At 39.7% G+C, this 26,793-nt stretch overlaps 1 non-coding gene across 1 annotated transcript; it reads right to left on the bottom strand.

Annotated features, from left to right (window-relative positions):
* Positions 1-1,713: 1,713 nt before the first annotated feature.
* On the bottom strand, positions 1,714-1,820 carry LOC130868773 (U6 spliceosomal RNA). Its single transcript, XR_009056575.1, has one exon. It is a non-coding gene; the product is annotated as a U6 spliceosomal RNA (small nuclear RNA).
* Positions 1,821-26,793: the final 24,973 nt, after the last annotated feature.

Below are 26,793 nucleotides of genomic sequence, written 5' to 3'. Positions count from 1 at the left end.
ATGAAATCTCATGTAGATATTAAAAATTATGTTGAAAGTTTTAAAATGCATGAACATGCTTATCATATATATCAGAAAAATAGAATATGAATATAATATTTGCTATGAAAATAAATCCACAAAGGTAGTCAGGGATACCATCAACCAATTTCTTTACTTCCTGTATATGCATGCTGCTGCTCTTGCCACCAGAAGGTGGAGTCTATTTTTTCCTGTCCTTCTACCTATTTGAGAAAAGGATTGGTGTCAGACTAGGCAGGGGGTACAAACAGGACTATGGGTTGGACTCAAGAAGTTTCTGGAAAAAGGGTATGATATAGTCTGGTTGACATGTAATGTCTCACTTGGAAATGGAGAACAGAAGGAAGGCAAAAATGAAAGTAGAGAAAGCAGTGAGAATGCTACTTCAGTGATCCAGGTCACAGTTGATACTGGGTTAGACCAGGAAGACAGGTGGAAAAATGAGGAGAAATGTATTTTTTGTTAAAGGCAGAGTCTAGATGAAGTACTGATGGGTCTGAATAGGAAAGGCATAAATGAGGAATCAAAAATTATTTGAGGAGTTGGGTGGTGGTGGAGCACCACTTTAATCCCAGCACTTGGGAGGCAGAGGCAGGCAGATCTCTGTGAGTCCAAGGCTAGCCTTGTCTACAGATCAAGTTCCAGGACAGCCATGACTGTTACACAGAAGAATTCTGTTTCAAAAAATAAAAAAATAATGATTTGAGGAACCATTTCATTAAAACTTCAATGAATGATTTCTAATGATATTCTGCTATACATGTAGACAGGAGCCTGGTATAACCATCATGAGAGAGGCTTCTTCCAACAACTGATGGAAACAAATGCAGAGACCCACAGCCACACATTAGGTAGAACTGTGAGAACCCTGGCAAAGAGCAGGAGGAATGATTGTAGGAGTGAGAGAGCAGTAGGGTAAAAAGCCCCACAGAATCACCAAACCTGGGCTCATACGGGCTCACAGAGACTGAACTGACAACCAGGGAGCCTGCATGGGACTGACATATGCACTCTGCATACATGTTACAGTTGTATAGCTTGGTCTTCTTGTGGGACGCCTAATAGTGGGAGCAGGGACTGTCTCCTTTTTTGCCTGCTTTGTGGACCCTTTCCTCCTACCAGACTGCCTCATCCAGTTTTAAAATGAGGGGAGGTGCCTAGTCTTAGTGCAACTTGATATGCCATTGGTTGGTTGCCCTGGGAGGCCTGCTCTTTTCTGAAGAGAAATGGAGGTGGAGTGGATGAGAACAGGGTCGGGGGTGAAGGGGAGGTAGGGGGAGGGACTGGGAGGAGAAGAGGGAGGGAAAATTGTAGTCAGGATGTAAGGTGTGACAGAGAAACAAATAAAAAAGACAAAACAGAGTGATTTGAGCATGATTTATATTTACAGAGACAGAAAAGTATGAGGGAGGAAAAATTGAATGTATACATGGAAGTGTTTAGTTTGGTGTGTGGATTAGGTAACTAAAAATGTTGACTATCTGGGACCAGGGTTCAAAGGAATGATAATGGACTTTGAGTTCTTTTTTTTATTTTTATTTATTTTTATTCTTTTTTTAATTAAAATTTCCACCTGCTCCCCGTTTCCCATTTCCCTCCCCTCCTCCCAAATATTGCCCCCTCCCCCCACTCCCCTCCCCTTATCCCCACTCCTCTTCTCCTCCCCCTACACCATTCCCCCTCCCTCTCGATAAAAATATGGAACGCTTCACGAATTTGCGTGTCACCCTTGCGCAGGGGCCATGCTCATCTTCTCTGTATCGCTCCAATTTTAGTGTATGTGCTGCCGAAGCGAGCACGACTTTGAGTTCTCCTCTCATTAATTTATAGTAAACAATCTGCACACACTTGGTAAAAGAGTTTTGTGGTCATTAGACAACTCAGAAGTGCACTGAAGTGAAATATGGGGCTTAAGAAGTACTCTGGTATCCAGACATTGTGAGCTATACATATTATTCTAACACATGGAAAAGTGAGGCAGGATGATCACCATGAATTCAAGGCTACCTTGTGTTACACAGTGAGTTCTAGTACAGTCTGGTCTACAGAGTAAGACCCTGTCTCAAACAAACAAGCAAAACTCAACAGTACAAGAGCAGCACCATAGTAGTTAGTTCTCTGCTTTGTTTTGTGTATATCCTTAATATCATGGACTGGGCAGTAGAGAGGTCACAAATCCAGAAATGTCAATAGGCACACAAAAATCATGTCTTCATAAAAGCTCACTCATTCCTGATTGCTAGAGGACCAAATAAAGAACAGTTTTCTCAATGGAGTAAGTTGATTCTACTTGTCCTGCTTCTGGTATGCATCATCAAGAAATCTATATCCTTCTTCCTCTTAACTAGGAAGTGGCTGAAAATTACCAAGAGAAGGGAAGTAAAGAAAGTAATTTTAAAAATCTGCTTATGAAATTCTGTGCTGACCTATTAGCAACTCAAATGTGAAACTGAACAGAAACAACAGAGAAATACTTGGGAATTGAACCCCACCTAGATTTGACAGTAATTTCTGGGCAGCACATATGTGAACAGATCCAAACAGTGCTGCAGAGACAGAGAAGTAAATGTGTATTTGGATCACATCCCAGAAATGTGGAATAATATTATGTTTTCTTAACCTATAAAGATTGTCTTCTATCCTAGAATACTCAAATAGAAACCAGAATCTTTACACTGTAATATGAAAATTATCTAGAACATAATAAAATATACTAACTCTACCATGAACTATGAAACTTTAAAATTGCGCAAGTGAAGACAATCAACAGTAGCCAACACCAAGATGACACAGCCTTGAAACTGTTTCACAATGATTTAAAAGTAATGCCCGTATAAGTGATCCAACAAGTAGTCATGAACATTCTTTAAACTGCTGAAAAACACAAAGTTTCATCAAAGAAAAAAAGATACGATGTGGGCAGCCCTTTCTGTATATGTGTTTCTTTTATTGGTTAATGAATAAAGTTGTTTTGGCCAATGGCTTAGCAGAATAAAGCCAGGCGGGAAATACAAACAGAGATATAGAAAGAGAGTAGTTGAAGCCAAGGAGATGACATGTAGCTGCCAAAGGAAAAAGACATCATGTAGTTACCGAAGAAGAATGAGGCAACAAACCACGAGCCTTGTGGTAAAATGCAAAATAATAGAAATGGGTTAATTTAAGATATAAGAGCTAGCCAGAAATATGCCTGAGCTGTGGACCAAGCAGTGTTGTAATTAATATAGTTTCTGTGTGATTATTATGGTCTGAACAACCGGGAGATGAGCACACAGTCTCTGTTTATAAAGATACAGTTGTGAACCACACAACAAGTTCAGAGCTGCAAAATACAACAGTTAAAATTAGAAGTCACCTTGATGTGTGCAATGGCAGAATGGAGACAAAGGAATGAGCCAGCAAACTAAAGATAGATTAGTAGAAATTATACAAAATGAGAAAGAGAGAAAAGCATACATTTAAAAATAATAAATTGTTTTGGGGAACTATGATTAAAAATTTAAAAAGCAGAAGTCAAAAAATTCAAGGAGTTGTACAAACCATAAAAATAGACCTTGAGGCTGAGGAGATGGTTTAGTCAATGAAGTGCTTGCCACAAAAACACAAAGACCTATCTTCAGATCCCTAGCACTCATGTAAAGAGCTGAGTGGGTGGACACACACCAGTAATTCCAGAATTGGGAGGTGGAAAGAGTATCCTGAGGGTTTTGTTGTCAACCAGTTTAAATGAAGATTCAAGCTGTCAGTTCAGTGAAAGATCCTGTCTCAACACTCAAGGTGGAGCCAGTTGTGATGTCGTATTCCCTTAATTCCAACACTTGGGATTCAGAGGCAGGAAGATCTCTATTAATTTGAGGCCAGTCTGGTCTATATAGCAAGTTTCAGGCCAGTCAGACACTTTCTCAAAATCAAAATAATCAAGATGAAGAAGCAATGAACAAAAACACCTTTGTTTCAGGGAAGTCACAGTAGCAGGAGCTAGAGACAGCTGGTCACATTACATGGTAGTCAAGAAGCAAAGAAGAAGGAATTAATATATGTCTACTTGTCCTGAGCTTGTTTTCTCCACTCTTAGACAGTTAAGGATCTCCTGCCTAGGAAATGGTGCCACCTACTAGTAGGCTAGTCTTCATACTTAAATAATGTAATCAATATAATCCTCCATAGACATGCCAGCCTCATCTACATAATCTTTCACTGGTATTCTCGTCCCAGGTGATTCTAGATTCTGTCAAGTTAATAATTAAAACTAACTCTTCATAACACTATGCCTTCATCCATAGATTAATACAATGATAGATTCAAATTCTGAATAGACTATTGGGATGTGTTGGAACTGTGTAAGGAAAGGCCTGGGTGGAAGCACTGGGTTGCTGGAAGTTTGTCCTTTAAAGATTATATGCTTGGACTCCAGTCCCATCTTGTCTGGGCTTCCTAGCTACTGTCAACCCCAGAGAACAAGAGTAAAGACCCAAATTAGTCCAATTTATAGTAAGATTTATTATGTGAGCAGAATATAGCTGGTCTGGTGACTACATCTCCCTAAATTTGGAATTTAAGAGGACTACCTGAACATAGGAGAAGTGGGGTTTTATAGCTACAAAGCTGCAAGACTAGGGGATTTTCAAGGGTTGGGGAATTCCCAGGGGAATCTTGGTTATGTAGGAACTTGACAGAACATTTCAAAATGAATTAGCAGAATGTCTTATCATATGAGGGTGGAGGTCAAGGTACAGTTGGGGTTCTGGACCAAGTCAAATTCCAGGAAGTCCAAGGTACAGTCAGAACAAATTATAAGTAGGAGAAACTCAAGTTTTTGTTAATTGTTTTTATTGGGCTATATATTTTTTTCTGCTCACCTCTCTCTCCCCTTCCCTTCTACCCTCTCCCATGATCCTCACACTCCCAATTTACTCAGGAAATCTTGTCTTTTTCTACTTCCCATGTAGATTAGATCCATGTCCTCTTTGTTGCCTAGGTTCTCTGGAATTATGAATTATAGGCTTGTTTTTATTTGCTTTATGTCTAAAAGCCACTTATGAGTGAGTACATATTATATTTGTCTTTCTGGGTCTGGGTTACCTCTTTCAATATGATGTTTTGTAGATCCATCCATTTGCCCACAAATTTCAAGATGTCATTATTTTTTCTGCTGTGTAGTACTCCATTGTGTAAATGTACCACATTTTCCTTATTCATTCATTAGTCGAGGGGCATTTAGGTTGTTTCCAGGTTCTGGCTATGACAAGCAAAGCTACTATGAACATAGTTGAGCACATGTCCTTGTGTAACAATTGAGCATTCTTTGCATATATACCCAAAAGTGGTATTGCTGGATCTTGAGGAAGGTTGTTTCCTGATTTTCTGAGAAATTGCCATACTGATATCCAAAGGGGCTGTACCAGCTTTCAACCCCACCAGCAATGAAGGAGTGTTCCCTTTACTCATAACCTCTCCAGCATGAGTTGTCATCAGTGTTTTTGATCTTGGCCATTCTTACAGGTGTAAGATGGAATCTCAGAGTTGTTTTGATTTGCGTTTTTATGATGGCTAAGGATGTTGAACATTTCCTTAAGTGTCTTTCAGCCATTTTAGATTCCTCTGTTGAGAATTCTATGTTTAGGTTTGTACTCCATTTTTTATTGGATTATTTGTTCTTTTGGTGATCTTGAGTTCTTTGTATATTTTGGAGATCAAACCTGTGTCCTATGTGGGGTTGGTGAAGATCTTTTCCCATTCTGTAGGTTGCTGTTTTGTTTTGTTGATCATGTCCTTTGCTTTACGGAAGTTTCTTTCAGTGTCTGTGCTACTGGAGTTATATTTGGGAAGTGGTCTCCTTTGCCAATGCGTTCAAGTGTACTTCCCACTTTCTCTTCTATGAGGTTCAGTGTGGATGGCTTTATGTTGAAGGCTCCATTTGGACTTGAGTTTTGTGCATGACAATAGATATAGATCTATTTTCATCCCTCTACATGTTAATATCCAGCACCATTTGTTGAATATACTTTCTTTTTTCTGTTCTATATTTTATGTTTTTTGCTTTTTTGTCAAAAATCAGGAGTTCGAAGGTGTGTGGATTGATATGTGGGTTTTAGCGTCAATTTCATTGGTCCTCCTGTCTGTTTTTTTTTTGTTTGTTTGTTTTTTGTTTTCCAATACCAGGCTGTTTTCAGTACTGTAGCTCTGTAGTAGAGTTTAAAGTCGGGAATTGTGTTACCTCCAGAAGTTCCTTTATTGTACAGGATTGCTTTGGCTATGCTGGGTTTTTTGCTTTTCCCATATGAAGTTGAGTATTGTTCTTTCAAGGTGTGTGAAGAATTTTGCAGGGATTTTTTTTTTACTTTTTTTTTTTATTCTTTTTTACTTAAAATTTCCAACTGCTCCCCGTTTCCCATTTCCCTCCCCCTCCTCCCACATATTGCCCCCTCCCCCCGCTCCCCTCCCCCTATCCCCACTCCACTTCTCCTCCCCCTAGTCCACTCCCCCTCCCTCTCGATACTGAAGAGCAGTCCAAATTCCCTTTGCAGGGATTTTGACAGGCATTGCATTGAATCTGTAGATTGCTTTTGGTAAGATTGCCATTTTTACTATGCCTACCCAAGAGCATGGGAGATCTTTTCATTTTCTGGTGTCTTCTTCAATTTCTCAGGAACTCAAGTTTTACAGCAAACAGAAGTAAACTTATTTTGACCATCTAACAAGATAACTTCTAATCTTTTGTTTGCTTGTTTATTTATTTATTTGAGATAGGGTTTCTGTGTGTAACCCTGGATGTAGTAGAACTATCTCTGTAGACCAGGCTGGCCTCAAACTCAGAAATCTCTTAGCCTCTTGAGTGCTGGGATTAAAGGAGTGTGTCACCATTGCCCAGTGATAGTTTCTAATATTAAAATGGAGCCAGGCTGGCTCATCACTACCATGAAGTAAGCAGATTCGACCTCATGTTCCTGTTTGCTTCTAAGAAATTCTGCCTTTCTTTAAGCCAAAAGCAAACAAAGGATCCATCAACCTTGGCGTGAAATCTTGGATCAAACTAAATTTTTCTTCCTTTTATATTTCCTACAGTGTTAGCAATTAATCACAGGGTCTCACTAACATTAGATAAATACTAGCCACAACCCAATCTTCTAACTTTTGGGGAGTATTATTTCTCTCAGATATTTGTCACAATGAGAGAAAGGTAACTAGCACAAATATAAGGGGATGGCACAGGAAGTCTCTTTGTGGTCATGCCACAGTGTCTTAATGCAAATATGGTTGCATGAACATACACTGTGCATTATATTCTTGAAATAAACACATGCAAAAAATGGTGAAATCCCAATCATATCTGCAATGTCAGGTTTTGATTTTATAGTATGTTCATGTGAACATGTGGAAAGCTGGCTGCACAGGGCCAATTTATAGCATTTGTCTTCACTCTATAGTATTTGTGTTACTACTTTCTGAGATAAAATGTTAAAAACCAAATTAATGAGAAATTGGTGAAGTAGATGAAAAATAGAGAGGCCAAAAGAATAATCTTTTATATAGACTTACTTAACCTAGGCTTTGTTTGCATGGAAGTTGTCAAGGACTTAGGTGGTAAGGATTCTGATACAGAGGTAGGGACAATACCCTGACTGGAGTGTGTTTGAGACAAACCAGTAGAGGAAGCAGGAACAATGATTATAGTGTGGAATAGTGAAGGTGTGCTTTGTAAGAAGCACAACGAAATAAAGTAAAACAAAACAAAAAAAAACAGTTAATAATTTTCATCCCTGTTTCCATGTTCCAAGTTTCGTGTGTAAATTGTTCATTGTCATTAAATGCCTGATTAACTTTACTAGCAGTCTCTGCTGTTGTAAAATATGTTGTTCTTTCCTGCTTTGTTTTGTAGTTCTGAATTATGTCACTCTGGGGGCCTCTAAGGAATAAACTATGCTACTTGTTAATAACCAGGGTGGCAAGGGGCTGTATTTGAAGATAAGATGGAAAAATAGTGCTGCTGATTAATTAATAATGTGACACATCTGGATGTTTTCAGCTCCTAGATTCTAGTGATGATACTATCTCCTTGACTACTAGCAGTTGTTCATACCTAAAAAACAAAAACAGAGTCTTGCAGAAGCTTTGATATAGTACATAGAACATTGTCTTTTTTTCTGCAACAAGCAAGCAAAAAGCCTCACTTTTATGGTTTTTCCCATAACAGAATTTGTTATAGACAGATAAGTTAAAAATGAAAGCCTTCTAAAAGATACAATTTAGAGATTTATGTGTCACTTTCAGATGTAGAATTAACTAAGATCCTAAGTATAGCATCTGTGTTAGAAGAAAATAATCAAAATAAAAAATCATAAGCAAGAAATCATATTTAAGCTGTCTATGATATCATTATCTAATCAGGATCTGGAGACAACTTCATCTCATTGTTAAAATAAATGGAGTTAATAAATACCTAAAACCTTACTGTTAAGGAAGAAGTCAGCACCAATCCATATTATTCATTCATTCATTAATTCATATATTCATCAATTATGTGCACCTAGTATGCTAGACACTGGAGATATAAGTATGAATAAAGTGTGCCATCCTCATAGAGTTTGGAGTCTAGATGAAAAACATACAAGCAATTAGAAAACAAGATAGTAATTATTCCCATTTTTGTGGTGCTGGTATCAAACCCAGGACCTCTCAATGCACTGTACCACTGAAAAATATATCACCCTTCATTTTGTTATTAGTAATATTTACTTTGTGATGTTCACAGTTGATCTCAGCACAGTCATACATCAGCTGAAAAGTTTCTGTATCCCGATAAACCTCTCTGCCAATGCAATAATCGGAATCAGAACAAATCAAACTGAATTAGAAAAAGGCCAGGTTAAATGGATACCAGTGCTCCCAGATGGCTTTCCAGTCCCCCAGAGAGGATCCAGGGGAGACTGGAAAACCACATGTTTGTTCTCTGGGGGGCAGTTTAAATATTCTGTGGGTGTTTATCTCTGGTAAGGGGGTCATCATTTGGCGGGCTTTCTTGGGGGCAAAGTCTAGACTGAGGCAACTCCCAGACTACACCTCTTACTACTGTTGCTTTGGTGATTCAGTTTTGAAATTAATTTTTGGAAAGGATGTCATTGTTCAAACCATAGCACCCAACCAGTAAAACCGTAACTAAAAATAAGAATGCTAAAATCAAGAGGCTAGAGAGATGGCTTGTGAGCCTCCTTCCTCCGAGATTGGGATCTTTGGCCGTCCGTTCGAGAGGGGAGAGGGAGCAGAAGCAGGGAACAGTGTTCAGAAGGCTGTGAGCACGATGGAGTTCTGGGAGTCTGCTTCAGTGTTACAGTTCAACTTTATTCCAGAGTGAGGGTAAATATACAATAGGGAAACTGCAGCTGGGGAATCATCACCTCATTTGCGTTTGTCGGCAAAGTTTTATCATACAGATGGAGCACACCTAGTTACCATATGTGGCAGCATGGTCCTACCATACAGCTGGGAGCACAAAACCTAATTATCATATAGGCAGCAGGGGAGAGCATCTACAGGGATCTATGTCAAAGGCCTTGCTTGAGGTAATCAGGCATCCAGGCTTAGGGACAGCTTCCAGATAAGGTCAGACTTCTGAGCCTAGAGACATTATCCAAGTAGGGAGAGGGAGCCTTGTTGGAAATGGAGTCCTCCATTTTGCTGTCTGGACCTTAAAGAGCTGTCTGGACATGATACAACCTTAAGTGTAGTGTACTCCAAAAACGACTCAGCAGTCAAAAGTGTGCACCGCTATTATAGGACTGAAGTTTGCTTCCCAGTATCCATATTGGGATGCTCACAACCCACAATGGTCTGTAACTCCAGTTCCATGTGATCCAATACCTCCTTTTGGCTTCCACAAGCACTGTCACTCATGTACCCATACACAGACATACATATACACATAATTAAAAATGAAACAAAATCTTTTAAAAAGTCAAAATTCTAACATAGAATGAGAAATTTTCTACAACCTTGGTAGATAAGACTTTGCAATACTAAAAAATTCAAAGTTTTAGTATAGATGTGGTATTCGTGGATGTTTAGGATGTGTTTGGTGGTTCATGCTTGTAATATTAGCACCTGGGAAAGATGGAGGAAGGGAGGGAGGGAGGAGTAGGAAGATCAGGTAGGTTTGAAGCAAGCCTGGGCTACATGACATCCTGTTTCAAAAAGAACTACAAGCTTGCAACATTCAAATTTAAAGGTGAGTAAGATTATAAGTGAAACCAGAAGCCACATTTAAACAAACAGATTCCAAAACTGATATGAGAACAGTCTGAAGTATACAAAAGCAAAGATAGAGAGCCAGAATAAAATATTAAAGCATAAAACTTTACGAATGGAACGAGCTACTCACATACTAGTGAGGAGGCAGACCAATATACAAGAAGAGAAAGCCCAGAAATGGACACTGATGTAGAATTAAGTCTCTGGGGAAAATATGAAGTTGGTAGGTTCCAATCATGGAAAGGAACAATGAGAATGACTCACCCTAGCTACAAGCAACAAGAGTGTTCATTTTCTAGAGCATTCAAAATCATGATAGGGCGGGGAGATGACTCAATGGGTAAAAACATATGTTTTACAAGCCCGATGACTTGAATGCAATCTCTAGAATCCACAGTGAAAAACGAAAACTGACTCCTGAAGTTGTCCTCTGATCTCTATATATACACCATGGCACACAAATGCACCATGCCACACACACTGATAATAATAAAAAAATTTAAGTCAACAATAAGCAGTGTTTGGTGATGCACATCTATATATCCATAAGAATGTAACATCTACTAAATCAGCATGACTTTTACTCCATCCTGCATTAGTAATGTTAAACAATACCAATGATATATTCCCTCCAACTTCAGCTGTTTGGTGGACTGTCCAGATCATTCTTTGCATTACTACTTGAGTGGAATATTTAATATAGCATATTGGGCAAGTGGATAGTACCAAAGAAAAAGACAAACAATTTTGAATAGACACCTCAGAAACATCTCAACTTTACCTTGAGCCAAGGCAGTTGGAGTTGTCATAGGTAAGAAGACAAAACTCATATATGACTTTGGTCTTGTCCCAGGTTGCACACTTCTTAATTTGCAAGTACTATCAAGTTTACAGCAAGAAAGTGTACGATAGGTATAAATGTTTTTGTTGGCATTATATATGACTATTCTCTGAGCCAAACTGTCACCATCTTCAGGAGTGTGACTGGGCCTACTCACCAAAGATCACCACAGCTGGTTTTAATGATTGTTAATGTTACCTTTTGGAAGGAGGGGGCTTGGAGAGACCTGAGACCCTCACCTGAGTACCCAGTCACTCCTCCCTACAACTATATACAACTCTGCCCTAATTGCATGTCATATGAGAGAAGCTAGAAAGGGCTAGAGGATATAGGTGGGGGAAAATGAAGGGTGATGGAGGAAGGTCATTGGTTAAAAATAAAGAAACTGCTTGTCCCTCATAGGTTAGAACATAGGTGGGTGGAATAAACAGAACAGAATGCGGGGAGGAAGAGGAAGTGAGCTCAGACACCATTTCCTCTCCTCTCTGGGGCAGATGCCATGCCAGTGTGCTCCAGAGTAGATGCGATGAAGCTCCGACCCAGGATGGACGTAGGCTAGAATCTTCCTGGTAAGCGCACCTTAAGGTGCTACACACATGAATAGAAATGGGCCAGGCAGTGTTTAAAAGAATACAGTTTCCGTGTAATTATTTCGGGTATAAAGCTAGCCGTACAGGTGGCCAGGAGCCGGGCAGGACGAAAAGCAGGCCCGCAACTCCCACTACAGAGGGGAGGGGAATCCATATACAAGGCATGGGTGAATCATTATCCATGCTGGATTTAGACCTTCCAGTGTGCTTTCTTTAAGTCACCCATGCTTCTTCCACAAACCCCTCTCTCACTGCTTTGTAAGTAAGCCTAATAAATTTGCTGCTTTCCTAGAGTGAACTTTGGTGGAATCATACATACCTTGGTTTGTTATTGGGCTAAGGTGAAGGCTAAATTAAAAGGAAAAAAGGAGACAGCAAGCTTAGTACCAGCACTTCTCTCTCTGACAAGTTGTCTCATACTTCTACTGTCTCATCCACCATGATGGATTGTGTCACTTCATAAATTGTGAGTCAAAAATAAATTCTTCAATTAAGTTGCTTCTGTCATGTGCTTTGTCATAGCAATGAGAAAATAAACCAATATAACCACCTTCAAAAATAGTATTTCTAATGCCACTGATCTTGGATGTCTGTCAGAACATGACATGGAAAAATAAATTTAAAGTGAAGTGGAAAGACAAAGGATAACCCCAAGGGAAAGATAAAGGAAATATGTAAATATATAAAGATGAGTTACAAATACCAGATTCTATTCCTTTACTTTCCAATACCAAGGCTTGTTGCTTCTGGGTTTTCACTGTTGTTGTTTGTTATTTTGTTTCATTTTTAATTTTTCCGATTCACAAATTCATTTAGTCCATTTTGCTAGTTAGCTGATGCTGTGACAAATACATACAATAAAGGGATTGGAAAGGAGGATGGGTTTGTTCAGTCCATGGTCACTATAGCCTGTTGCTTTAGGCCCGTGGTAGCAGTGAATCGTGATGGGAGTGCGTGGTAGATAGTGATTAGGAAGCAAAAGAGGGGCATAAGAGGGAGCCCCAGTTTTTTTTCACAATGACTTAACTTCCTCTGAGAGGGTCACATTCCTTAAGGGTTCTACTATGCCCCAAGAGCATCACAGACTGTTGATCATGCATTTAATAAATGGTTTACAGGGGACCTTCCAAATTCAAGCCATAATATCGATAAGTCCTCAAAACTGCTTTTTAAAAATAAGATTTCACTATGTAGTCCTGGCTGGCCTGGAATTTGCTATGTAGATTAAGCTGGCCTCAGACTGAGAGAGATCAACCCACTGTATTGCTCATGGATGTCCTGGGTGGTATAAGAAGGCGGGTTGAGCAAGCCATGGGAAGCATGCTATTAGGCAGCACTCCTCCGCGGTCTCTGCCTCAGTTCCATCTTTCAGGTGCCTTCCTTGCTTGAGATTCTGCCTCAGTTTCCCCTGAGAATGGACTATGATTTGGACCTGTAAGTCAATAAATCCTTTCCTCTTCATTGGTCATGGTCTTTATCATAGCAAATGAAAGCAAAATATTAAGATTATTCATCTTGACTATAACATAACTAATATCATAAAGCTAATGAAAAGTAATATATATTATATATACTAATATATGTATATACTCATAAATATATACTCTTTTTTTGTTTTTTCTTTTTATTTATTTATTTATTAAAGATTTCTGCCTCCTCCCCACCACCACCTCCCATTTCCCTCCCCCAATCAAGTCCCCCTCCCTCGTCAGTCCTAACAGCAATCAGGGTTCCCTGCCCTGTGGGAAGTCCAAAGACCATCCACCTCCATCCCGGTCTAGTAAGAGGAGTATCCAAACTGCCTAGGCTCCCACAAAGCTAGTACGTGCAGTAGGATCAAAAACCTATTGCCATTGTTCTTGAGTTCTCAGTAAGTCCTCATTGTCCACTATGTTCAGCGAGTCCAGATTTATCCCATGCTTTTTGCTGACCGAGGTCAGCTGGCCTTGGTGAGTTCCCGATAGAACATCCCCATTTTCTCAGTGTGTGGGTGCACCCCTCTCGGTCCTGAGTTCCTTGCTCATGCTCTCTCTCCTTCTGCTCCTGATTTGGACCTTGAGATTTCAGTCCGGTGCTCCAATGTGGGTCTTTGTATCTGTCTCCTTTAATCAGCCTTTCAGGAGGATGCCTATATGTTTTTCTTTGGGTTCACCTTCTTATTTAGCTTCTCTAGGATCACGAATTCTAGGGTCAATGTCCTTTATTTATGGCGAGAAACCAAATATGAGTGAGTACATCCCATGTTCCTCTTTTTGGGTCTGGCTTACCTCACTCAGGATAGTGTTTTCTATTTCCGTCCATTTGCATGCAAAATTCAAGAAGTCATTGTTTTTTACTGCTGAGTAGTACTCTAATATGTATATATTCCGTACTTTCTTCATCCATTCTTCCATTGAAGGGCATCTAGGTTGTTTCCAGGTTCTGGCTATTACAAACAATGCTGCTATGAACATAGTTGAGCATATACTTTTGTTGTATGATAAGGCATCTCTTGGGTATATTCCCAAGAGTGGTATTGCTGGGTCCAGAGGTAGGTTGATCCCGAATTTTCTGAGGAACCGCCACACTGCTTTCCAAAGTGGTTGCACAAGTTTGCATTCCCACCAGCAATGGATGAGTGTACCCCTTTCCCCACAACCTATCCAGCAAAGGCTATCATGGGTGCTTTTTATTTTAGCCATTCTGACAGGTGTAAGATGGTATCTTAAAGTTGTCTTAATTTGCATTTCCCAGATGGCTAAGGAAGTTGAGCATGACCTTAAGTGTTTTTTGGCCATTTGAAATTCTTCTGTTGAGAATTCTCTGTTCAGCTCAGTGCCCCATTTTATAATTGGGTTGATTAGCCTTTTACGGTCTAGTTTCTTGAGTTCTTTATATATTTTGGAGATCAGACCTTTGTCAGTTGCGGGGTTGGTGAAGATCTTCTCCCAGTCAGTGGGTTCCCTTTTTGTCTTAGTGACAGTGTCCTTTGCTTTACAGAAGCTTCTCAGTCTCAGGAGGTCCCATTTATTCAATGATGCCCTTACTGTCTGTGCTGCTGGGGTTATACGTAAGAAGTGGTCTCCTGTGCCCATGTGTTGTAAAGTACTTCCCACTTTCCCTTCTATCAGGTTCAGTGTGTTCAGACTGATATTGAGGTCTTTAATCCATTTGGACTTGAGTTTTGTGCATGGTGATAGATATGGATCTATTTTCATTCTTCTACAGATTGACATCCAGTTTTGCCAGCACAGTTTGTTGAAGATGCTCTCTTTTTTCCATTGTATACTTTTAGCTCCTTTGTCGAAAATCAGGTGTTCATAGGTTTGTGGGTTAAAGTCGGGGTCTTCTATTCGATTCCATTGGTCGACTTCTCTGTTTTTATGCCAGTACCAAGCTGTGTTCAATACTGTAGCTCTGTAATAGAGTTTGAAGTCAGGGATGGTAGTGCCTCCAGACAGTCCTTTACTGTATAAGATTGTTTTGGCTATCCTGGGTTTTTTGTTTTTCCATATAAACTTGATTATTGTCTTCTCCATATCTGTGAAGAATTTTGATGGGGATTGCATTGAATCTATAGATTGCTTTTAGTAGAATTGCCATTTTTACTATATTGATTCTCCCAATCCAAGAGCAAGAGAGATCCTTCCATTTTCTGGTGTCCTCTTCAATTTCTTTCTTCAAAGACTTAAAGTTCTTTTCAAATAGATCTTTCACTTCCTTGGTCAGAGTTACCCCAAGATATTTTATGCTATTTGTGGCTATCGTGAAAGGTGATGCTTCTCTGATTTTCCTCTCTGCTTCCTTATCCTTAGTGTATAGGAAGGCAACTGATTTTTTTGAGTTGATCTTGTTTCCTGCCACATTACTAAAGGTGATTATGAGCTGCAGGAGTTCTTTGGTAGAGTTTTTGGCGTTGCTTATGTATACTATCATATCATCAGCAAATAACGAAAGCTTAACTTCTTCCTTTCCAATACGAATCCCCTTGATCCCCTTATGTTGTCTTATTGCTATTGCTAGAACTTCAAGCCCTATATTGAAGAAGTATGGATAGAGTGGACATCCTTGTCGTGTTCCTGATTTTAGTGGGATGGCCTTGAGTTTTTCTCCTTTTAATTTAATGTTAGCTGTTGGCTTGCTGTAAATAGCTTTTATTACATTTATGTGTGACCCTTGTATCCCTAATCTCTCCAAGACCTTTATCATAAAGGGGTGTTGAATTTTGTCGAATGCTTTTTCAGCATCTAATGAAATGATCATATGGTTTTTTTCTTTCAGTTTATTTATATGGTGGATTACATTGATAGATTTGCGTATGTTGAACCAGCCCTGCCTCTCTGGGATGAAGCCTACTTGATCATAATGGATAATTTTTCTAATGTGTTCTTGGATTCGGTTTGCCAGTATTTTATTGAGAATTTTTACGTCGATATTCATGAGTGAGATAGGCCTGTAATTCTCTTTCTTGGTTGGGTCTTTGTGTGGTTTTGGTGTCAGGGTAACTGTAGCTTCATAAAAGGAATTTGGCAATGACTCTTCTGTTTCTATATTGTGAAATACCTTAAGGAGTATAGGTATTAGCTCTTCTTGGAAGTTTTGGTAGAATTCTGCATTGAAACTATCTGGTCCTGGGCTTTTTTTTGGAAGGGAGATTTTTGATAACAGTTTCTAGTTCTTCGCGACTAACAGGTCTATTTAGATCGTTTACCTGGTCTTGGTTTAGGTTTGGTATATGGTACTTATCTAAAAAAGTGTCCATTTCTTTTGCATTTTCCAGTTTTGTGGCATACAGGCTCTTGTAGTAAGATCTAATAATTTGCTGAATTTCCTCTGTGTCTGTGGTTATGTCCCCCTTTTCATTTCTGATCTTATTTATTTGTGTGTTCTCTCTCTGTTGTTTAATTAGTTTGGATAGGGGTATGTCGATCTTGTTGATTTTCTTCAAGAACCAACTTTTTGTTTCATTAATTCTTTGGACTGTTTTCTGTGTTTCTATTTTGTTGATTTCTGCCCTCAGTTTGATTATTTCCAGTCTTCTACTCCTCCTGGGCGCATCTGCTTCTTTTTTTTCTAGAGCTTTCAGGTGTGCTGTTAAGTCCCCAATGTATGCTTTCTCCGTTTTCTTTAAGTGGGCACTTAGTGCTATGAACTTTCCTCTTAGCACTGTTTTCATCGTGTCCCATAGGTTTGAGCATGTTGTCTCTTTATTTTCATTAAATTCAAGGAAGACTTTAATTTCTTTCTTAATTTCTTCCTTGACCCAGGTGTGGTTCAGTAGTTGACTGTTCAGTTTCCATGAGTTTGTCGGCTTTCTGGGGGTAGCATTGTTGTTGCCTTCTAACTTTAATCCGTGGTAATCTGATAAGACAGAGGAGGACACTGATATTTTTTTGTATCTGTGGAGGTTTCCTTTGTTTCCAAGTATGTGGTCAATTTTTGAGAAGGTTCCATGAGCTGCAGAGAAGAAGGTATATTCTTTCCTATTTGGGTGGAGTGTTCTATAGATGTCTGTTAAGTCCATTTGCTTCATTACCTCCAATAATTCTTTTAATTCTGTATTTGGTTTCTGTCTGATTGACTTGTCCATTGGTGAGAGAAGTTGAAGTCTCCCACTACTAGTGTGTGTGGTTTGATGTCTGCCTTGAGTTCTAGTAATATTTCTTTTACATAAGTGGGTGCTTTTATATTAGGGGCGTAGATATTCAGGATTGAGACTTCATCCTGATGGATTGTTCCTGTTATGTGTATAAAGTGTCCATCTCGATCTCTTCTGATTGATTTTAGTTTGAAGTCAGTTTTGTTAGAAATTAGTATGGCCACGCTTGCTTTTTTCTTAGGACCATTTGCTTGAAAAACCTTTTCCCAACCCTTTACTCTGAGTAGATGCCTGTCTTTGTGGTTTAGATGTGTTTCTTGCAAACAGCAGAATGTTGGATCCTGTTTTTGTATCCAATGTCTTAGCCTGTGCCTTTTTATAGGTGAATTGAGACCATTAATATTAAGTGATATTACTGACCAGTGGTTGTTTACTCTGGCTATTCTTCTTGTTTTTGGTAGTAGAGTTTGTGTGTCTCCCTTCTTTGAGTTGTGCTGTTGAAGGGTCGCTAGATACCTGAGTTATTGTAGGCAGTGTTGGCAATGTTGGATTCCTTGGGTTGTGATTTTCCTTCTATTACTTTCTGTAGGGCTGGATTTGTGGCTACGTATTGTTTAAATTTGTTCTTATCCTGGAATGTCTTGTTTTCTCCATTGATAGTGAACGATAGCTTGGCTGGGTATAGTAGTTTGGGTTTGCATCCATGGTCTCTTAGTTTCTGCAGTACCTCTATCCAGGACCTTCTGGCTTTCATGGTTTCCATAGAGAAGTCAGGTGTAAGTCTGATCAGTTTACCTTTATAAGTTATTTGGCCTTTTTCCTTTGCAGCTTTTAATATTCTTTCTTTAACCTGTATATTTTGTGTTTTGATTATTATATGGAGAGGGAATGTTTTTCTTTGATCCAGTCTGTTTGGTTTTCTGTATGCTTCTTGAATATTCAAAGGAATATCTTTCTTTATGTTGGGAAAGTTTTCTTCTATAATTTTGTTAAAAATATTTTCTGGGCCGGGCGATGGTGGCGCACGCCTTTAATCCCAGCACTCGGGAGGCAGAGGCCGGCGGATCTCTGTGAGTTCGAGTCCAGCCTGGTCTACAGAGCTAGTTCCAGGACAGGCTCCAAAGCCACAGAGAAACCCTGTCTCGAAAAACCAAAAAAAAAAAAATTTTTTTTCTAGGCCTTTGAGGTGTGTCTCTTCTTCTTCTATCCCTATTATTCTTAGGTTTGGTCTTTTTATTGTGTCCCATATTTCCTGAATGTTTTGTGATGAGAATTTGTTGGCTTTGCTGTTTTCTTTGTTTAGTGCATTTATTTTCTCTATGGTGTCCTCAGAATCTGAGAGTCTTTCTTCTATCTCTTGTATTCTATTGATTATGCTTGTTTCTGTAGACTCTGCTCTGATGGAGGAAGGTCACTGGCTAATAAAGAAACTGCCTTGGCCCATTTGATTGGCCAGCCTTTAGGTGGGTGGAGTAAACAGAACAGAATGCTGGGAGGAAGAGGAAGTGAGCTCAGATGCAGGCCAGCTCCTCTCGGAGCCAGACGCCATGCAGCTGTTCTTCAGAGCAGATGCAATGAAGCTCCAACCCAGGATGGACATAGGCTAGAATCTTCCCGGTAAGTGCACCTTGGGGTGTTACATACATGAATAGAAATGGGACAAGCAGTGTTTAAATGAATACAATTTGTATTTTGTTATTTTGGGGCATAAGCTTGCCAGGCAGCCATGAGCTGGGCTGTGGGAAGAGGCCTGCAGCTCCCCACTATAGATGGCACCAACGTGTTTATAACTGAATCCACAGAAACCCTGAGAAAGCTTGGGAAAGAATAAAGTAAAGCATGTTTTCTTGGTAGCAACAATTTCTTGGGTCTGCTCTGCTTGCTAGAGGCAAGCAAGCACTCTCATCTAAGAGAGACTTCCTGACTCAGTTTTAGCTGCAAAACCCTGCAGCTATTTAAGAGGTCCTGACACGAAACACTTAAATGGTGTTGATGAAAAGCTGACTGAATGCTTGTTTGTTTTCGGCCGTAGGAAAAAAAAAAGTTGTGCTGTTTTAAAATGCTGACTTTCTGGGTCTGTCCTGCCAGGGCAAACTCTGACTCTTTCAGGCAGACAGTCTGGTCTGACTGAGTGTGATCTATGAGCAGAATGCTGCAGCTTACTTGCTGGCAGGGACTTTGAAACACCATAGAGTTGTGGCAATAAAGATGGCTACAGCCAGTACCTCAGCCATGAGGCTGGAAAGCTAAGGAATGGGCTGGATCCAGCCGCCAAAGCCATGGCTTTAATCCTACCTATATTGCTTGGTAAATTAAAAACTCATGTGGTCAGAAAAACAGAGAGAGATACAGTAAAGAGAGCGGAGCGTCAAAAACAAAGAAAACCTTTAAATGATTTGCAGTGTGTTTAAAAATATATGTAGGCTAAAAGTTAAAGTTTTTAAAATAAAAAAAATAAGAAAGAAAGAAAGTAGTTGGGTGTGATAGTACACACCTTTAATCCCAACACTTTGGAGGCAGAGGGAGATTGACCTCTGTGACTTCAAGTTGTGGTAGCACACGCCTTTAATCCCAATGCCTGGGAGGCAGAGACAGATGGATCTCTGAGAGTTCAAGGACAGCCTGGTGTAAAGAGTTATTCCAGGACGACGATATACCGAAAATATAAAATAAAAGTAAAAGTAAACGAAATAGAGGTTAAAATAAAGCCGCACAAAGATGGAAAATACAATGAGAATCTTGATACTATACGCTATTATGCTCTGTTTGAATTGTTTGAATGCTGAGGAAGGAGCAACAGCTGCTAAAAGATATTTGTTCATAAATGTTGCTGAACTAATCCAACATAGATATTTTGAAAATACCTTGACTTCAGAATTTGGATCTAAGGATATGATACTTTGGAAAAGAGATTCTTCTTTTGTTTTCACAGATGATGACACCCTGCGGATTGCTTCCATCCCAATATGGTATGATAGACCATGCCCTCCTGAAAGGTTGCTGTGAACACCTTCAAAAAATTACTTCACTCGACTGCTGACTGAGATGAACCTAGCAGACAGGCTATCCCATAAAAGACCTGAATAACAGCGCCCCCATTCAGCAGGAAGCAGTTTGGAGAGAAATAACTGCACCCATATTCCCAAATATTGTTTATAAATGTTCTTTTACATTTAAAGGGGGATATGATATAGATATGAATAATTTGCAACAGTATGGATTTGACTTTATTGATATAAATTTATGGTCAATTTTGTTATATGTATTTCTGATCTTGATTAAGGTATTGTGATTGTGTAGTTCAAATAAAAATGTAATGTATATAGGTTGTTAATAGATAATCATCTATAATAGTCAAGTTTGTATTCATGTTAGTTAGATTTTCTAGATGTGCATGGATATATTTCAGATAGGCATTCATCATATCTTTCAAAGGCTAGAGAATATGGCATTTTAAATGTTTTAATAACGTATGGCTTTTTTCATGAGAATGAGACATGTCTGCTCCTGGCAGCACCAATCTACTTCAAGAGGAAGATGAGCATCGAAGAGGATCCTTATGGAGTTTGATAGCCATTTGGGCAAGAAACTGCTCTTGCCTGGACTATTGCATAAACTGGACACAAAGAACCTGCAGAGAGAGGACTGCTGAACTTGCCTAAAGGTGAGATGATCTTTCGGGGTTCCTGATTCATGAAGGAGTCTGCGAGACATTCTGCAGGATACAGCAGATAGTGACTGAACTTCCTTTGAAATTTCCTGCTTCATGGAAATGTCTCTGGATACTATGGACCTGTAGGCCAAAGATTGACGCCCCAACGGTACAGAGGAACTTTGGGTGACTGTCCAGGCAGTGAGATGTCTCTGATTTCTAGAGTTTTGTAAGTTGCTTACTTCTCATTTACTTAGGTAATATTATATCCTTCTGGAGTCTTTGATGGAGTCGAAGAATAGATAGATAGTTATAGCTGTTTTCCTTTGTTATGATAAAAGATAAAATAGATGTAAATATTGTAACTGTAATTCTTGCTTGATAACTGTTTTGTTATATGTAATTTTGCTATGTTAAAGTGAATGCCTTTCCTTTTTGTTTAAACAGAAAAAGGGGAAATGATGGAGGAAGGTCATTGGCTAATAAAGAAACTGCCTTGGCCCATTTGATTGGCCAGCCTTTAGGTGGGTGGAGTAAACAGAACAGAATGTTGGGAGGAAGAGGAAGTGAGCTCAGATGCAGGCCAGCTCCTCTCGGAGCCAGACGCCATGCAGCTGCTCTTCAGGGCAGATGCGATGAAGCTCCGACCCAGGATGGACATAGGCTAGAATCTTCCTGGTAAGCGCACCTTGGGGTGCTACATACATGAATAGAAATGGGCCAAGCAGTGTTTAAATGAATACAATTTGTATGTTGTTATTTTGGGGCATAAGCTAGCCAGGCGACCAGGAGCTGGGGCGGCAGGAACACAGCCCGCAGCTCCCACTACACTGCTCATTGACCTAGACTTTCCATATCCAGCTGGTCATCAGTTTGTGTTTTCTTGCTTCCATTTCAGTTTTCAATTCTTGAACTGTTTCCATTACCTGTTTGATCTTTTTTTTCTTGGTTTCCCAGGGTATCATGTACGTATTTACTCATTTCTTCAAACTTTTTGTTATACTTCTCATCCATTTCTATAAGGGCGTTTTTTACATGTTGTGTAAGGGACTCTATTGCTTTCATAAAGTCAATTTTTTCCACTTCTTCTGTGTTAGGGTGTTCAAGTCCTTGTGTTGTAAGATCATTGGGTTCTGGTGTTTTCATGTTGTTTTTCAGATTGTTGGGTGAATTCTTGCCTTGGCGCCTGCCCATCTCCTCCTATCGATGCTATCTAATGGGTCTTTTAAAACTGAATCAGATTTCCCTGCTGGCCAGGGGCTTACAAAATGCCCTCACTCCATTTCCTGTCTCCTGTCGCGGGCCAAGATCCCGCTCACCACTCAGAAGGGTCTTCAGGAACAGGACCCGGCTCCCCATTTGCCAGAGACCTCGCCAACAAAAGGTTTACCTCTTTGATTTAATTGTAGTGGGACGATCTGCTCTTGGAATTGCGTGCTGGTTCCTGCTGCTTGGCTGTCTGCGCCCGCGCCTGTCCCTGCCCTTTGCTGTTTTCTTTGATCAGTCCGTTTATTTTCTCTATGTTGTCTTCAGAATCTGAGATTCTTTCTTCTATCTCTTGTATTGAATTGATTATGCTTGTTTCTGTAGTCTCTGCTTGTTGACCTAGATTTTCCATATCCAGCTGGTCCTCAGTTTGTGTTTTCTTCCTTGCTTCCATTTCAGTTTTCAATTCTTGGACTGTTTCCATTACCTGTTTGATCGTTTTTCTTGGTTTCCCAGGGTATCATGTACGTACTCATTTCTTCAAAGTTTTTGTTATACTTCTCATCCATTTCTATGAGGGCGTTTTTTACATGTTGTTTAAGGGACTCTATTGCTTTCTTAAAGTCAGTTTTTTCCTCTTCTTCTGTGTTAGGGTGTTCAAGTCCTTGTGTTGTAAGATTATTGGGTTCTGGTGTTTTCATGTTGTTTTTCAGATTGTTGGGTGAATTCTTGCCTTGGCGCCTGCCCATCTCCTCCTATCGATGCTATCTAATGGGTTTGATTTAATTGTAGTGGGGCGATCTGCTCTCAGTGTGGGCTTCACTGTTTCATGCTTGTACTATCCCGCATCTGCCGAGTCTGCTCGCTGGTGTCTCCGCCGCTTGGCTTGCCCACCGTTGCCTCTGCCACCTGGGCCTGCCTGCCTGTCCGTGCCTCCGCCACCTGGGCCTCTGAGCAGCTGCAGCTCCCCTCCGAGGTCTCGCGTTCTCCGGAGTGTCTTCTCCCGCGGTTCTCGAGGCGTGGGTGCCCTTGCTGCACCCTGCGCTGAGCTGGAGCCTCCACTCCTGCGGGCTACCTGTAACTGATCTTTCCATTTTCTGATGTCTTAAATTTCTTTCTTAAATTTTAAAGTTCATACCATACAAGTTTTTTCATTTGTGTGGTTAGAGTTACTCCAAGATATTTTATGGTATTTATGGCTATTGTAAAGGATGATGCCTCTCATTTATCATATGTATAGAAGAGGTGGATTTTGGGTTGTTTTCAGTTTCTGTTTATGACAAAATAATTCTACTGTAATCACAATTGAGCACATGTCCTTATGGTATGGCTGAGCATCTTTTGTGTATAGGCCCAAAAGGGGTATTTTTACAGGGATAATACAGAATCTCAGAGTTTTAAATTTGCATTTCTCTAATGGTTAAAAATGTTATGCTGAATTTACAAATGGCTCTTCCAATGGCTCTTCCATGGTTACTAATGAAAAGGAATTGTGGAGCATGATATGGCTCCTTGAAAACAACTTAAGAGGATAAAATTTGCAAACAGATCTGCTGCAGACAGATCTGGCATGCTGGTACCAAGGTGACCTTTGCTAAAGCTAGGTGAAAAATAGCCCTTGCAATGAATTATGAAAAGACCCAACATATATGGGGTCGAGGATGTGTTTGTTCTTTTTTCACAGAAAGAAAATAAAGCTAGGTGAGATGACTGCATGTACAGTAAAGGAATAGCAGACCTGATGACATCGTAGCTGCAAATGCCCCCATAGAGGAGTTGGAGAAAGAGTCCATGTGGTCCAGTCTTCCCTGCCCCCACAGAGATGAGTGCCTGGTTGCAGGACCTGCTACTGACACTCTACATTGCGGGGTGCCATGCTGCACTGAGGAACAGATGCTGAGCCGCTTCCAGACACTTGGGACACACACAGACCCAGAGGCCCTGCTGAGATGACCTGACTGCAATGACTACAATTTTCTGCAGTTTGAATCCTGTTTGCTTTTGAGCTGATATGCAGACTGAACATCTGACTGTTTTAAGCTTTAACACACAGAATTCATTAAACTATTGAACCTAAGAAATAAGACTTAAGCTTTCCCTCAGGGAAAGAAAGACTCAAAATAAGAAGTGACTGAAACCCCTCGTCACTTAAGAAGGAGGCAACCTAAGGATTTAATGGCTGCTCAGAGACTGGAACTGGTATTTGATAACAGCAATGTCATTGTACTCTTAATGGTATTGACCTGGTATTTGTAACTGCATGTAAGATGTTGAGAAAAGTTGGTATTGACCAATAATGCTGAGAATTATGGTATTGACCTGATAATGTCTGAAACTGCTTATAAGATGTTGAGAAAGGTTTGACACACCCTGTAAATGTTTGTGTTTAATGCATATGTTAAGAATTTTAGACTTGGATACAATGTAAGAAATTTAAGAGGTGCTCTAACCTAGCTGAAGAAGCATTCTCAACTCACTTTAAATAGGAGAATATAGTCTTTAGGGGCATGGTTATTCATAAAACATTATAATTTATCCTGACAAGAAAGTATGGCTCAGAGACATAGAGCCCAAAGGTATCTCTCTCTTTTAATCTCTTTTCTTTACAGAGATCAGCAGTCAATGATGGGTTTGAAGCTTCTTCTTCCCAGATGCCTAAGGCAAGAGCTTGCATATATAAATGCCTATTCCAGAGATGGGAAAATTTGGGTGAATGGAGAAGTCTTTGCCCAAGCCAGGCTTGATCATCTGTCCTGTTGCAGAAGCACAGGTTTTTATTAAAATTAATAAGAGAGAGTGGATTGTAGGCCCATATTTCTATATGGTACGGCAGCCAGCCTCTAAGGATCACATAACTTTCCAGACAAAGGGTCAGGATGTTGTTTTGCTCCTCTGTAATTTGGAGGATGCCTGAATAGAGTTGCTAATTCAGCCTACATGACAAAGATAGCATACTGACCAGGAAGACGATCTAGCAATCACAAGTAGAGGTGGATGTGACTAAAAGCAATTCACCTGGTTACCTAGGAAACAGAATGCTAATGTATTTTCCCCTCAGTTTGCGTTTTGGTATAAAGGCTGTTTGGAGAATAAACAAGAGAAAATTCTTCAGGCTGTGAACTCAGGATTTCATGAGGGATCACTGAGAATCTCCCTCCCGATAAAGCCATGTAAGTTATGTCTTTATTCCTGTGCCTCCACGCCAGTCCAAAGAGAGATAGTTTATACTGGGGTCTGGTTCAGAAAAATAATTTATGGTCTGGGCTAGCACCAGACCCTGACACAGACCTTCAATGACAACGTCATTTATTCGTACTTTTTTTTAAACATTACCTTTTTTTATTTTTTAAATATTTATTTATTATGTATACAATATTCTGTCTTGTTTGTCTGCCTGCAGGCCAGAAGAGGGCATCAGATCTCATTTCAGATGGTTGTGAGCCACCATGTGGTTGCTGGGAATTGAACTCAGGACCTCTGGAACAGCAGTCAGTGCTCTTAACCTCTGAGCCATCTCTCCAGCCCCCTATTCGTACTTTTAATTTTGGTCTTTGTTCATTTATAGATGTTTGCCAAAACACTCACTTTATGGTTTCTTCTGATTGTTTTGTTCTCTCTTCTATTATACAGAACAGTATGGTTTCTTACTATAGGCATTAGGTTCTTTCATTGCTCTGGGAATGAGTTTATTCTATGACTGAACTGGATTTGGAATAGGGGCCTGTGAGAGACCATTCACAGAGTTTCCCAGTGGGAAATGATTACTTTGAACATTCCTCATTGTCCTCTATTCATTAGTCCACTGCCTGCCTTTGCCATATTTTCTGCATAATCCAGAAGGGAGGAGTGTCCTGAATGAATTATTCTTAGAAAAAACATTGTTTCTAGGAATTTCCTGTCTACAGTCCCTTTTAAGATAATCTTGTCTGCCACAATTATAACAATTGACATTTCAATTTTTCCTTAAGCCTCTAAAAATTACCTCTCCTATCCATGCATTATCATGGTCATGAGATTCAACATTAATTATATTTTAGATTCATTCTTCCAAAGTTGCTAGCCTTGCCTTAACAGCCTGATTATCCTTTTGCACACAGAATTTTCATTTTCAAAAGTCAGAGATTCAATTATTATTTCTCTAGCTTCTGAAGTTGCTATCATTCTTTTTACTGTTGAGATCAATCATTGTAATAAATCCATAAAGGCTTCATTTGGGTCCTGTATAACTTTAGTATATGACTCAATTTTCTTTCCTATTTCTCCATTTCTATCCCAAACACTCAGAACTGCTGGGCAGCATAAATGCAGGGTGTGGTCATCATATACAGTCTGCCTTTCTATATTAGCATAGTCTCCTCTAAGAATTTGGTCTTGGGAGATTTCCCTATCTCTAGCTTTACTCTCTTGTTCAATAATTTTAGCCTCTTCTCTGAATCAGGTACCCCATTACCCCATTGTAATTGTGGATCAGGCTCTAAAACACCTTTAACCAACTCTGTCCTTCATTAAGGATAATTCTATTACAAACTTACCACGAGTTTAACTTTTTTTTTTTTTTTTGCTTCACAAAAGCTGAATCCATGCCATATGAGACTATTGCTTCCTTGAATCTCCTTAAATTTTACTTTGGCACAGGAGTCCATTTAGCTGCAACAGAGCC

Source organism: Chionomys nivalis, chromosome X (genome assembly GCF_950005125.1).
Source record: "Chionomys nivalis chromosome X, mChiNiv1.1, whole genome shotgun sequence".
Taxonomy (NCBI): Eukaryota; Metazoa; Chordata; class Mammalia; order Rodentia; family Cricetidae; genus Chionomys; species Chionomys nivalis.
Note: the sequence above shows the minus strand (reverse complement) of the source record. Positions and strands in the feature narration are given on the sequence as shown.